The following is a 12,576-nucleotide window of genomic DNA, read 5'->3' as shown; positions in this document are numbered from 1 at the left end:
TTACTTACAATATGTATACTTATCTTATATAATTCTAATTTAATTAGTACCTTTATCTCCTCCCAGAAAAATGCAAGAATCAGAATTCTTGAACTCTTTTTACCTTTTTACTGGCTTACATGGCACTGTTGTCTAATATTTTAATAATTTATATAAAATGCAATCCCCACAATATATTATTATGTTTAATACAGTCAGTGTTCATTTTGACTTAACCACGTATTTATTGTTTTTTTCTTCTTTTCTGTACATTCAAACCTCCATTTGGGCTATTTTCCTATTGTCTGAAAAATATTCTTTAATAATTCCTTTAATGTAACAACTCTACTGATGTTAAATTCTTTTTGTTTGTATGAAAATGTTCCATTTCACCTTTATTTTTGAAGACAAATTTGCTGAATATAGACTTCTAGCCTGATAGTCATTTTCTTTTAGCTTTTTAAAGATATTATTTCTCTATCTTTTGGGTTCATTTTTTTTGTTGAGAAGTCATCTATCAGTCTGTTGTTTCATTAAAAATGATCTTTCTTGATTCTGGCAAGGATGTGGAGAAAGGGGAACCCTCCTACACTGTTGGTGGGAATGCAAGCTGGTGCAACCACTCTAGAAAACAGCATGGAGTTTCCTCAAAAAGTTGAAAAAGAGCTACCCTACGACTCAACAATTGCACTACCGGGTATTTACCCTAAAGATACAAATGTAGTGATCCAAAGGAGCACGTGCACCCAAATGTTTATAGCAGCAATGTCCACAATAGCCAAACTATGGAAAGAACCTAGATGTCCATCAACAGATAAATGGATAAAGAAGATGTGGTATATATATGCAGTGGAACACTATGCAGCCATCAAAAGAAACAAAATCTTGTCATTTGTGACGATGTGGATGGAACTAGAGGGTATTATGCTGAGTGAAATAAGTCAATCAGAGAAAGACAATTATCTTATAATCTCCCTGATATGAGGAAGTTGAGAGGCAAAGTGGGGGGCTTGGGGGGTAGGAAAGGAATAAATGAAACAAGATGGGATCAGGAGGGAGACAAACCATAAGAGACTCTTAATCTCACAAAACAAACTGAGGGTTGCCGGGGGAGGGGGCAGGGAGAGGGTGGTGGGGTTATGGACATTGGGGAAGGTACGTGCTGTGGTGAGTGCTGTGAAGTGTGTAAACCTGGCAATTCACAGACCTGTACTCCTGGGGCTAATAATACATTATATGTTAATAAAAAATAAAAAATTAAGAAAAAAAATCTCTGCAAAAAAAAAAAAAGCAAACTGTCTTTTTTTCTTGTCTAGTTTAACATTTTTTCTTTGTCTTTGATTTAGTAGTTTTATTATGATTGATTTAGGTATGGATTTCTTCATACTTATCCTCATTGGTGTTCTTAAGCCTTCTTGAGTTGATGGGTTCATGTTTTAAAACTTTTTGGGGAACTCTTAGTCACTGTTATTCTGTTTTCTTCTTGGACTTCAGTTACTGATATGTTAGCTCTCCTTTTTGTGTCTTCTATATTTCTTACGTTCTCTTCAAATTTTTCCAAACAGTTCTCTCTCCATCCTTAAGTCTAGATACTTTTTTCTGCTTTATCTTCCAGTTCATTAATTCTTTTCTTCTCTGTGCACAGACTGCTGAATAATCCATCTACTGAGTTCTTAATTCAGGTTATTTTATTTTTCAGCTCTCGAATTTCCTTTTTCTTTTTGTTTTTAGATCACTGCTGGAATTCTCAAATCTTATCTTTCACCGGCTTGAGCATAGGAAGTATAGTTATTTTAACATTTGTGTTTGATAGCTTCAGTGTCTGGAGCCTCTGTATCTGTTTCTATTGACTTTTATTTCTGTTAATTTTCACATTGTCTTGTTTTCTTATGGTCTGGTTATTTTTATTGCATTTTGGACATTGTTTTTATAGAAAGTTTTGAGGCATAGGATCATGTTAGTTTACTCCTCTGTCACACAGATGGGGACATTAGCCCTTTAGGATTACTTTACTAAAATTTCACGTCTTGAGAGGATTTTATAGCTGAATAGAAGTCCTTGCCAGGGTCTACCTATGGCTCATACTTATGCCCAGGATATGGATTTTTGTGGTCTCAAGCCAAATTGATGGGGCCTTACTAGTCTTTTATTTACTTGCTAGGTTGGAATACCAATCCCTCTTATTCTCAAGTCTAGCAAATTTCTAGGTTGACCTCTGGCCTCTCAGTTTTCCCACCTCAGAATTAGCAAATGTCTCCTGGAGGAAAAGCTATGCTCTACCTCCAGGGTCTTCATTCTTTCCCAGATCCTATTCCGGCAATTCTTTATGATCATGGTGGAGCTCTTTGGTGCTTTCAAGCAGATTTTATTTTATTTATTTTATTTTTCTAGATTCTCTAATTATCTTTTGTGGTAGGCTTAGTGGAAATTCCATTACTTGAAATGGAAGCATTTTGTTTAGTTCTTTTCCTTTAAAATTGGTTTGTCTTGAAAAAAGAAAAGTGAACCTCTGCTTTACTTGATATACAATATTCTACATGGACAAAAGGCCAAAATAAGAATAGTAAAACTTGAAGATTTTTAGTAGAAAATAGTGGGCCCTATCTTAATATTCTTGAGACAGAAGTGCCCAGAAAGTGTATCTAAAGGAAATAACTAATAAATTAGACCAAAAGAAAATATAAAGTTTATAAGAACAAAAGCCACCAAAACCAAGGTTAAAATTCAAGCCCATTTCAGAAACTATTTTTAAACCTTCATAATGGCCCAAAGATTTGTATCCAGAATAAATGTTTAAAAACCCAATTAGAAAAAGATGGCAAAAGACACAATGGTCCAGGAGAGGATGCTTTAGTGATCAATAAGCATACAAAAATATGCTTAACTAGGGGCGCCTGGGTGGCTCAGTGGGTTAAAGCCTCTGCCTTCGGATCAGGTCATGATCTCAGGGTCCTGGGATCGAGCCCCGCATTGGGCTCTCTGCTCAGCGGGGAGCCTGCTTCCCCCTCTTTCTCTGCCTGCCTCTCTGCCTACTTGTGATCTCTCTCTGTCAAATAAATAAATAAATCTTTTAAAAAAAATATGCTTAACTGGCCAGTAATCAGGGAACTCAAAATTAAAGCAAAGAAATGTTTTCTGTCCATCATAGTATCAAAATAAAAAAAAATCTGACTAGTGTTTGAAACCTATTGGAGAGACAGGAACTCACCCTGAAAGCCAGAGTACAAATGAGACCAGCCCATTGTACTTCAGATAGCAATATCTATTGAAAATTGAAGAATACTCCTTGGGGTACCTGGGGGGCTCCGTGAGTTAAGCGTCAGTTGCTTAAGCCTCAGTCAGTTAAGGCTCATTGGGCTCTTTTCCCTCTCCCTCTGCTGCTCCCCCTGCTTGTGCACTCTCTCTCTCCCTATCAAATAAATAATAAATCTTAAAAAAATTGGATAATACTCCCTTTTTTTAAAGCTACAGGCTCTTAATTTATTTTTATTTTAGATTTTATCTATTTGTTTGAGAGAGAGAGAGAGCAGAACCAGGGTGGGGGTGGGAAGGAGAGGCAGGGATAGGGCAGAGGGAGAGGGAGAAGCAGGCTCCTTGCTGAGCAGGGAGCCTGACGTGGGACTTGATCTTAGGACTCTAGGATTATGACCTGAGCCAAAGGCAGATGCTTAATCAACTGAACCACCCTTGCACCCCAAATAATACTCCCTTTGACTCAGCCATCCCAAAACCAATTATAAACCCTTGGGATTTTGAACAGTACATAAAGAATCAGGGTCTTTATTGTATACCATTAGCAGTGATAAAAAAAAATGGGAAATAGCCTGTGTTCTTCAATAAGAAAATGGGTTTAAAGCAGGTATTTTGTATACTAGATTAATATAAGGCAGTTAAAATTACTGAACTAGATGTACGTGTATCAACATGGACAAATTTTGAGAGTGAATTGATGAATGGAAGAACATGTTGAATAGCGATTTATACAATAGAACAAAATGTAAAGTTTAAAAGTAAGGAAAATAGTACTATGCATGGAAAATACCTTCTCTTTCAGCCTGTTAATGAGCTTTCTGATTTAGAAGAATATTGTCATAATTGAATAATGAGATGCTGCTTAGCATATTGTTCAAAAATGTTTCCCCCCTCCAGTTACATTTTTTAAAAGTAAATAAGTGCAATTATTTCCATTCTTAATGTAAACAAGCATGGTCAGTTTTCTCCTAAATCTGTCTCTCTTATAGTGAATGAGTTTGTAATTTAAGAGAGTTGAAAAGGGAAAATTTTTTTAGGTATTTTGGGGAGTTCCTAAAATAAAAGAGTCTGTCTGTGAGATTTATAAAATTGGTAAAAATATACATCTTCCTATTGACTAGTTATTGAAATCATAAATTTAAATTTTTGTTGACTATCATTCTAAAAGCCGTTGATAGTTATAGATTGTTTATCTTAACTCTGGCTTAAAGATAATTATTGATTAACAAATGTCCATTAATTGTGTTTTCCTGATTCTGTGTACATGCAAAGAATAAAAATGTTGGTAGTCAGTATAATGTAGATTTATTTTAGCACACAAAGGTTGGCTGGCATCAAAAGGGGAAATGACATCCCCCATTCCTGCTCTACCCCTTTTCTCTAAAGCCTTCTTGGCTCAGTGGAAGCAAAGGGTTCATGAGACCTTTGCATTTTAGAAATGGCAACAGCAGACAAAAAAATGGTCACCTTATAAGACATACAACTGAAAATCTCAACCAAATATTCATAAATCTCTGGAGAAAGGAGGCCTTTCTAAGGGAAGAAGAGGTAGAATTATTATAATGAAACATTTTTGTCAGATTTGACTGTGTACTTCCCCCCGCTTCCCTGTTTATCATTCTTGTGTACCTGGTCCTCTCTATTTCTACCAATATCATTTACTGCAGGCCACAGTCAGCCCCCTCGCCCTGCCCCCCCACCAACCATAGCAGGATACTAAACACAACAACGGTATAACAAACAGATAAACCTAAGCCTTCAACATAAACAGATTTTACTCCAGTGGAGATGAGGAGCCACTGGAGAGTTTGATTCTTGGAAGGGTTACGATCTGACTTAATCGATCACAAGTCCAATCAAGCTTTGTTGAGAATAACCATGAGGAGTCTGGGCAGAAGTTTGATTGGGGCCATTGCAGTCATCCTGGGAGAGGGCAGTGTTAGAGTTAATAAGAGAGAGGGGGTTGGATTCTGAATGTATTTTGAAGACCAAACGGACTAAATGCATTGATGAATTTGATATGGAGTTTGAGATATAGATTAAGAGTGATCCCAAGTTTTTTCCCTTGAGCTCTGGAACTAAGAGATGCCTTTAACTGAGACAGGGAATGTTGTGGGCAGGGCAGGTTAAAGGGGAGAATTTCAGGAGCTTGGCTTCAGATGTATTAATTTTGACTTGATTATTAAACATGCAAGTGGAGATGTTGAATGGGCATAGAGCATTTATATAACAGGAAGAAGGAATATGTGTAAAATTAGAGAAGCAGTTAAGATAGTGAAGTTTTAAAATGTTCACACAGAGGGGTACCTGGGTGGCTTAGTCTTGAGCTCAGGGTTGAGAGATCGAGCCCCGACATGGGCTGTGTGGCTGGGTGTAGAGCCTGCTTCAGATTCTCTCTCTCCCTCTTCCTCTTCCCCTCTCCTCCCCCCAAAAATATTCACACAGAGTAAGGCCCTGCTAACCTGCATCTTGGGTCCCCTAGCGATAGTGTAGAGCGGAGGCCAGTGCCCCTGGATTTCAGCCACTGTAGTTGATTTTGACCATCACAGCCCAGTGGAACATACCTTTCATGCTGCAGTTAATGATAGCTAAAGAATTTTCTACACTTTTTCTAGGTTTTTTCTAAAGATGTAATTGGCATATACCATTATATAAGCTTAAGGTATAAAACATGATTTCATATTTATATATATTGCAAAAGGAGTCCCACAGTAAATTTAGTTAACGTCTATCATCTCACATAGCTACAACTTTTTCCTATGATAAGAATGTTTAAGATCTGCTTTCTTAGCAACTTTCAGATATAAATAAAGTATTGCTAATTGTGATAGCCATGCTGTCTATTACATTCCCAGAATTTATTTATCTTATGACTGGAAGTCTTTACCCTTTTACTACCTTCATTCATTTTCCCACCCTCCACCCCCTGCCTCTGGTTACCACCAATCTATTCTCTCTTTTGATGGGTTAAATTTTTTTTTTAAGATTATACATATAAGTGAGATTGTACAGTATTTGTCTTTCTTTTTCTGATTTATTTGACTTTGCACAATGCCGCAAGGCCCATTTACGTTGCTGCAAATGACAGGATTTCCTTCCTTTTTAGGGTTGAATAATATTTTATGATACATACCATATTTATCCATTCATCTATCGATGGACACTTAGGCTGTTTCCATATCTTGGGCTATTAGAAATAGTGTCACTATGTACATGTATGTGTAGCTAGCTCTTCCAGATAGTGATTTCATTTCCCTTGGATATGCCTAGTGGGGTAATTGCTGGATCATACAGTAGAGCAATTTTTAAAAAATATTTTATTTATTTGACAGAGAGAAATCACAACTAGGTAGAGAGGCAGGCAGAGAGAGAGGAGGAAGCAGGTTCCCTGCGGAGCAGAAAGCCCGATGCCGGGCTCGATCCCAGGACCCTGAGATCATGACCTGAGCCGAAGGCAGAGGCTTTAATCCACTGAGCCACCCAGGCGCCCCCAGTAGAGCAATTTTTAATTTTTTGAGGAACCTCCATATTGTTTTCTGTACAGGCTGTACCAATTCCCATTTCCACCAGCAGGGCACAGGGGTTGCTGTTTCTCCACGTCCTTGCCGACACTTGTTCTCTCTCTTATTTTTAACAGCCAGCTTGACAGGTGTGATGGAATACCCCACTGAGGTTTTGACTTGCGGTTCTCTTGTGATTTGTGATGTTGAGCCCCTTTCCATGTACCTGTTGGTCATCTATATATCTTCTTTGGAAAAATGTTTATTCAGACCCTCTTTGCATTTACATATTTGGTCATTTGGTTGTTTTTGTTTTTGTTTCGCTATTGAGTGGAATGAGTTCCTTATATATTTGGATATGAACCCCTTAGCAGATATACGGGTTGCAAAGCATTCTGTAGATCGCTTTCTCATTTTGTTGATCATTTAGTTTGCTGTGCAGGAGTTTTTTGTTTTTTTTTTTTATTTCAACCTGGCCTGACTTGTTTATTTTTGGTTTTGGTACTTGTGCTTTTGGTGTCATATCCCCCAAAATCATGGCCAAGACCGCTGTCAAGGAGTTTCCCCCTGTGCCTTCTTCTAGGAATTTTAGGGTTTCAGGTCTTACATATAAGTCTTTAATCCATTTGGGGGTTTATTTTTGTGAATGGTGCAAGATAAGGGTCCAGTTTCCTTCGGCTTGTGAATATCTAGTTCTTCCAGTGCCCCTTACTGAATAGCCTATCTTCTTCCCATTGAGTGTTTTTGGCTCCTTTTCTGACATTAGTTGACTGAATACACATGGGTTTATTTATAGGCCCTCAATTCTGCTCCATTGGTCTGTGGGTTTATTTTTATGCCAGCACCCCACTGTTTTGATTATTAGAGCTGTATAATGTAGTTTGAAATCATGATATGTGATCCCACCACGGTTGTTCTTTCTCTTTAACTCTTGGGGATATTTTTTTTTTAAGATTTTATTTTTTTTCTTTTAAAGAGAGAGAGAGAATATGAGCTGGGGGAGGAACAGAGGATGAGGGAGAGGGAGGGGGAAAGAATCTCAGGCAAACTCCGCACAGAGCATGGGGCCTGACGTGGGGCTCGATCTCACCACCCTGAGATCAGGAACTGAGCTGTCAGATGCCCAACTGACTGACTCACCCAGGCACCCCTCTTTGGGAACCTTTTAGAGCTCCAAATAAGTTTAATGTTTTTTTTTTTTTTATTTCTGTAAAAAATGCCATTGGAATCTTAACAGGGATTGCACTGAATCTGTAGATGGGTAGTATGGATATTTTAACAATAATCTCTTAGTCTATAAACACAGCATATATTTCCCCTTATTTGTCTCTTCTTTGGTCTCTTTCTTCAATGTGTTACGGTTTTCAGTATAGAGATCTTTCACTTCCTTGGTAAAGTTTATTCCTAAGTATTTGATTGTTTTTAATGCTATCGTAAATGAAATTGTCGTCTTTATTTATTTTTCAGATGATTTATTAGTGTATAGAAATGCTACTGATTTTTGTATGTTGATTTTGTATCCTACAACTACTAAATTTGTTGATTAGTTCTAATGGCTTTTCTTTTTGTATGTGGAGTATTTAGGGTTTTCTATATATACAATCATGTCATCTGCAAACAGAGACAATTTTAATTTTTCCTTTCTCATTTAAATGCCTTTTATTTCCTCTCCTTCTCCTCCTCCTCCTTCCTTCTTCTTCCTTCTTCTTCTTCTTCTTTTTTGTTTTCTTGCCTGATTGCTATGGCTATGAATTGCAGTACTGAGCTGAATAGAGTGGTGAGAGTAGGCACATGGTCTTGTTCCTGATTCTTAGAGCAAGAGTTTTCAGTCTCTCACCATGAGTATGTTGTTGGCTGTGGACTTGTCATATATGACCTTTTTTATGTTGAGGTGCATTCCTTCTATACTCCTTGTTGAGAGTTTTCATCACAAAAAGATGTATTTTGTCGTATGCCTTTTCTACATCTATTGAGATGATCATATGATTTTTATCTTTCATTCTATGAATGTGGTATATCACATTATCAATTTGCATATGTTGAACCATTATTGCAGAGCAAGGATAAATCTCAATCACAGTGTATGATCCTTTTAATGCAGTGTTGAGTTCCAGTTTGCTGGGATTTTGTTGAGAATTTTTGTACTATATTTGTCAGGAATGTTGGCCTATAGTTTTCCTTTCCTGTAGTATCCTTATCTGGCTTTGGTATTAGGGCAATTATGGCCTCTTAAACTGTGTTTGGGAGTGTTCCCTCCTCTCTGATCTTTTCGGAAGGGTTTGAGAAGAACTGGTATTAATTCTTTTTTAAATATTTGATAAAATTCAGCAGTGAAACCATCTGGTCCTGTGCTTTTCTTTGTTGGGAGGTTTTTGATTACTAATTGAATCCTTTATCATTATTGGTTTGTTCAGATTTTCTATTTCTTCATGATTCAGTGTTGGTAGGTTGTAGGTTTCTAGGAATTTATCCATTTCCTCTGGGTTGTCCAATATGTTGGTATATAACTGTTCATAGTAGTCTCTCTTTTTTAAAATTTCTTAATAAACATATAATGTGTTTTTATCCCCAGGGGTACAGGTCTGTGACTCGCCAGGTTTACACATTTCACAGCACTCATCATAGCACATACCCTCCCCAATGTCCATATCCCCACCACCCTCTCCCGTCCCCACTCCCCCCAGCAACCCTCAGTCTGTTTTTTGAGATTGAGTCTTTTATGGTTTGTCTCCCTCCCGATCCCATCTTCTTTCATTTTTTCTTTTCCTACCCCCCAAAGCCCCCATGTTGCATCTCCACTTCCTCATATCAGGGAGATCATGTGATAGTTGTCTTTCTCCGACTGACTCACTTCGCTAAGCATAATACCCTCTAGTTCCATCCATGTCATCGCAAATGGCAAGATTTCATTTCTTTTGATGGATGCATAGTATTCCATTGTATATATATACCACTTCTTCTTTATCCATTCATCTGTTGATGGACATCTAGGTTCTTTCCATAGTTTGGCTATTGTGGACATTGCTGCCATAAACATTCGGGTGCATGTGACCCTTCAGAGCACCACATTTGTATCTTTAGGATATATACCCAGCACTGCAATCGCTGGGTCATAGGGTAGCTCTATTTTCAGTTTTTTGAGGAACCTCCACACTGTTTTCTAGAGTGGCTGCACCAGCTTGCATTCCCACCAGCAGTGTAGGAGGGTTCCCCTTTCTCCGCATCCTCGCCAGCATCTGTCATTTCCTGACTTGTTAATTTCAGCCATTCTGACTGATGTGAGGTGGTATCTCATTGTGGTTTTGATTTGTATTTCCATGATACCAAGAGATGTGGAGCATTTTTTCATGTGTCTGTTGGCTATCTGGATGTCTTCTTTGCAGAAATGTCTGTTCATGTCCTCTGCCCATTTCTTGATTGGATTATTTGTTCTTTGGGTGTTGAGTTTGCTAAGCTCTTTATAGATTTTGGATACTAGCCTTTTATCTGATATATCGTTTGCAAATATCTTCTCCTATTCTGTCAGTTGTCTTTTGGTTTTGTTAACTGTTTCCTTTGCTGTACAAAAGCTTTTGATCTTGATGAAATCCCAATAGTTCATTTTTGCCCTTGCTTCCATTACCTTTGGTGATGTTCCTAGGAAGAAGTTGCTGTGGCTGAGGTCAAAGAGGTTGCTGCCTGTGTTCTCCTCAAGGATTTTGATGGATTCCTTGCTCATATTGAGGCCCTTCATCCATTTTGAGTCTATTTTCATGTGCGGTGTAAGGAAGTGGCCCAATTTCATTTTTCTGCATGTGGCTGTCCAATTTTCCCAACACCATTTGTTGAAGAGGCTGTCTTTTTTCCACTGGACATTCTTTCCTGCTTTGTTGAAGATTAGTTGACCATAGAGTTGAGGGTCTATTTCTGGGCTCTCTATTCTGTTCCATTGATCTATGTGTCTGTTTTTGTGCCAGTACCATACTGTCTTGATGATGACAGCTTTGTAATAGAGCTTGAAGTCTGGGATTGTGATGCCAGCAACTTTGGCTTTCTTTTTCAATATTCCTTTGGCTATTCGAGGTCTTTTCTGGTTCCATATAAATTTTAAGATTATTTGTTCTATTTCTTTGAAAAAAATGGATGGGATTTTGATTGGGATTGCATTAAATGTGTAGATTGCTTTAGGTAGAATAGACATTTTCACAATATTTGTTCTTCCAATCCATGAGCATGGAACATTTTTCCATTTCTTTGTGTCTTCCTCAATTTCTTTCATGAGTACTTTATAGTTTTCTGTGTATAGATTCTTTGCTTCTTTGGTTAGGTTTATTCCTAAGTATCTTATGGTTTTGGGTGCAATTGTAAATGGGATTGACTCCTTAATTTCTCTTTCTTCTGTCTTGTTGTTGGTGTAAAGAAATGCAACTGATTTCTGTGCATTGACTTTATATCCTGACAATTTACTGAATTCCTATACAAGTTCTAGCGGTTTTGGAGTGGAGCCTTTTGGGTTTTCCACATATAGTATCATATCATTTGCAAAGAGTGTTAGTTTGACTTCTTCTTTGCTAATTTGGATGCCTTTAATTTCTTTTTGTTGTCTGGTTGCTGAGGCTAGGACTTCTAGTACTATGTTGAATAGCAGTGGTGATAATGGACATCCCTGCCGTGTTCCTGACCTTAGTGGAAAAGCTTTCAGCTTTTCTCCATTGAGAATGATATTTGCAGTGGGTTTTTCATAGATGGCTTTGATAATATTGAGGTATGTGTCCTCTATCCCTACACTTTGAAGAGTTTTAATCAGGAAGGGGTGCTGCACTTTGTCAAATGCTTTCTCAGCATCTATTGAGGGTATCATATGGTTCTTGTTCTTTCTTTTACTAATGTATTGTATCACATTGATTAGTTTGCGGATGTTGAACCAACCTTGCAGCCCTGGAATAAATCCCACTTGGTCGTAGTGAATAATCCTTTTAATGTACTGTTGGGTCCTATTGGCTAGTATTTTGGTGAGAATTTTCACATCTGTGTTCATCAAGGATATTGATCTGTAATTCTCTTTTTTGATGGGATTCTTGTCTGGTTTGGGGATCAAGGTGATGCTGGCCTCATACAATGAGTTTGGAAGTTTCCCTTCCATTTCTATTTTTTGAAACATTTTCAGGAGAATAGGAATTAATTCTTCTTTAAATGTTCGGTGGAATTCCCCTGGGAAGCCGTCTGGCCCTGGGCTTTTGTTTGTTTGGAGATTTTTGATGAGTGTTTCAATCTCCTTACTAGATATGGATCTGTTCAGGTTTTCTACTTCTTCCTAGTTCAGTTGTGGTAGTTTATATGTTTCTAGAAATGTATCCATTTCTTCCAGATTGTCAAATTTGTTGGCGTAGAGTTGCTCATAGTATGTTCTTATAATTGTTTGTATTTCTTTGGTGTTGGTTATGATCTCTCCTCTTTCATTCATGATTTTATTTATTTGGGTCCATTCTCTTTTCTTTTGGATAAGTCTGGCCAGGGGTTTATCAATCTTATTAATTCTTTCGAAGAACCAGCTCCTAGTTTCGTTGATTTGTTCTATTGTTTTTTTAGTTTCTATTTCATTGATTTCTGCTCTGACCTTTATGATTTCTCTTCTCCTGCTGGGTTTAGGCTTTCTTTGTTGTTCTTTCTCCAGCTCCTTTAGGTGTAGGGTTAGGTTGTGTACTTGAGACCTTTCTTGTTTCTTGAGAAAGGCTTGCACCGCTATATATTTTCCTCTCAGGACTGCCTTTGTTGTGTCCCACAGATTTTGAACCATTGTGTTTTCATTATCATTTGTTTCCATGAATTTTTTCAATTCTTCTTTAATTTCCTGGTTGACCCATTC

Source organism: Martes martes (assembly GCF_963455335.1).
Source record: "Martes martes genome assembly, chromosome: 17".
NCBI classification, from domain to species: domain Eukaryota; kingdom Metazoa; phylum Chordata; class Mammalia; order Carnivora; family Mustelidae; genus Martes; species Martes martes.
This window is presented reverse-complemented; position numbering follows the sequence as displayed.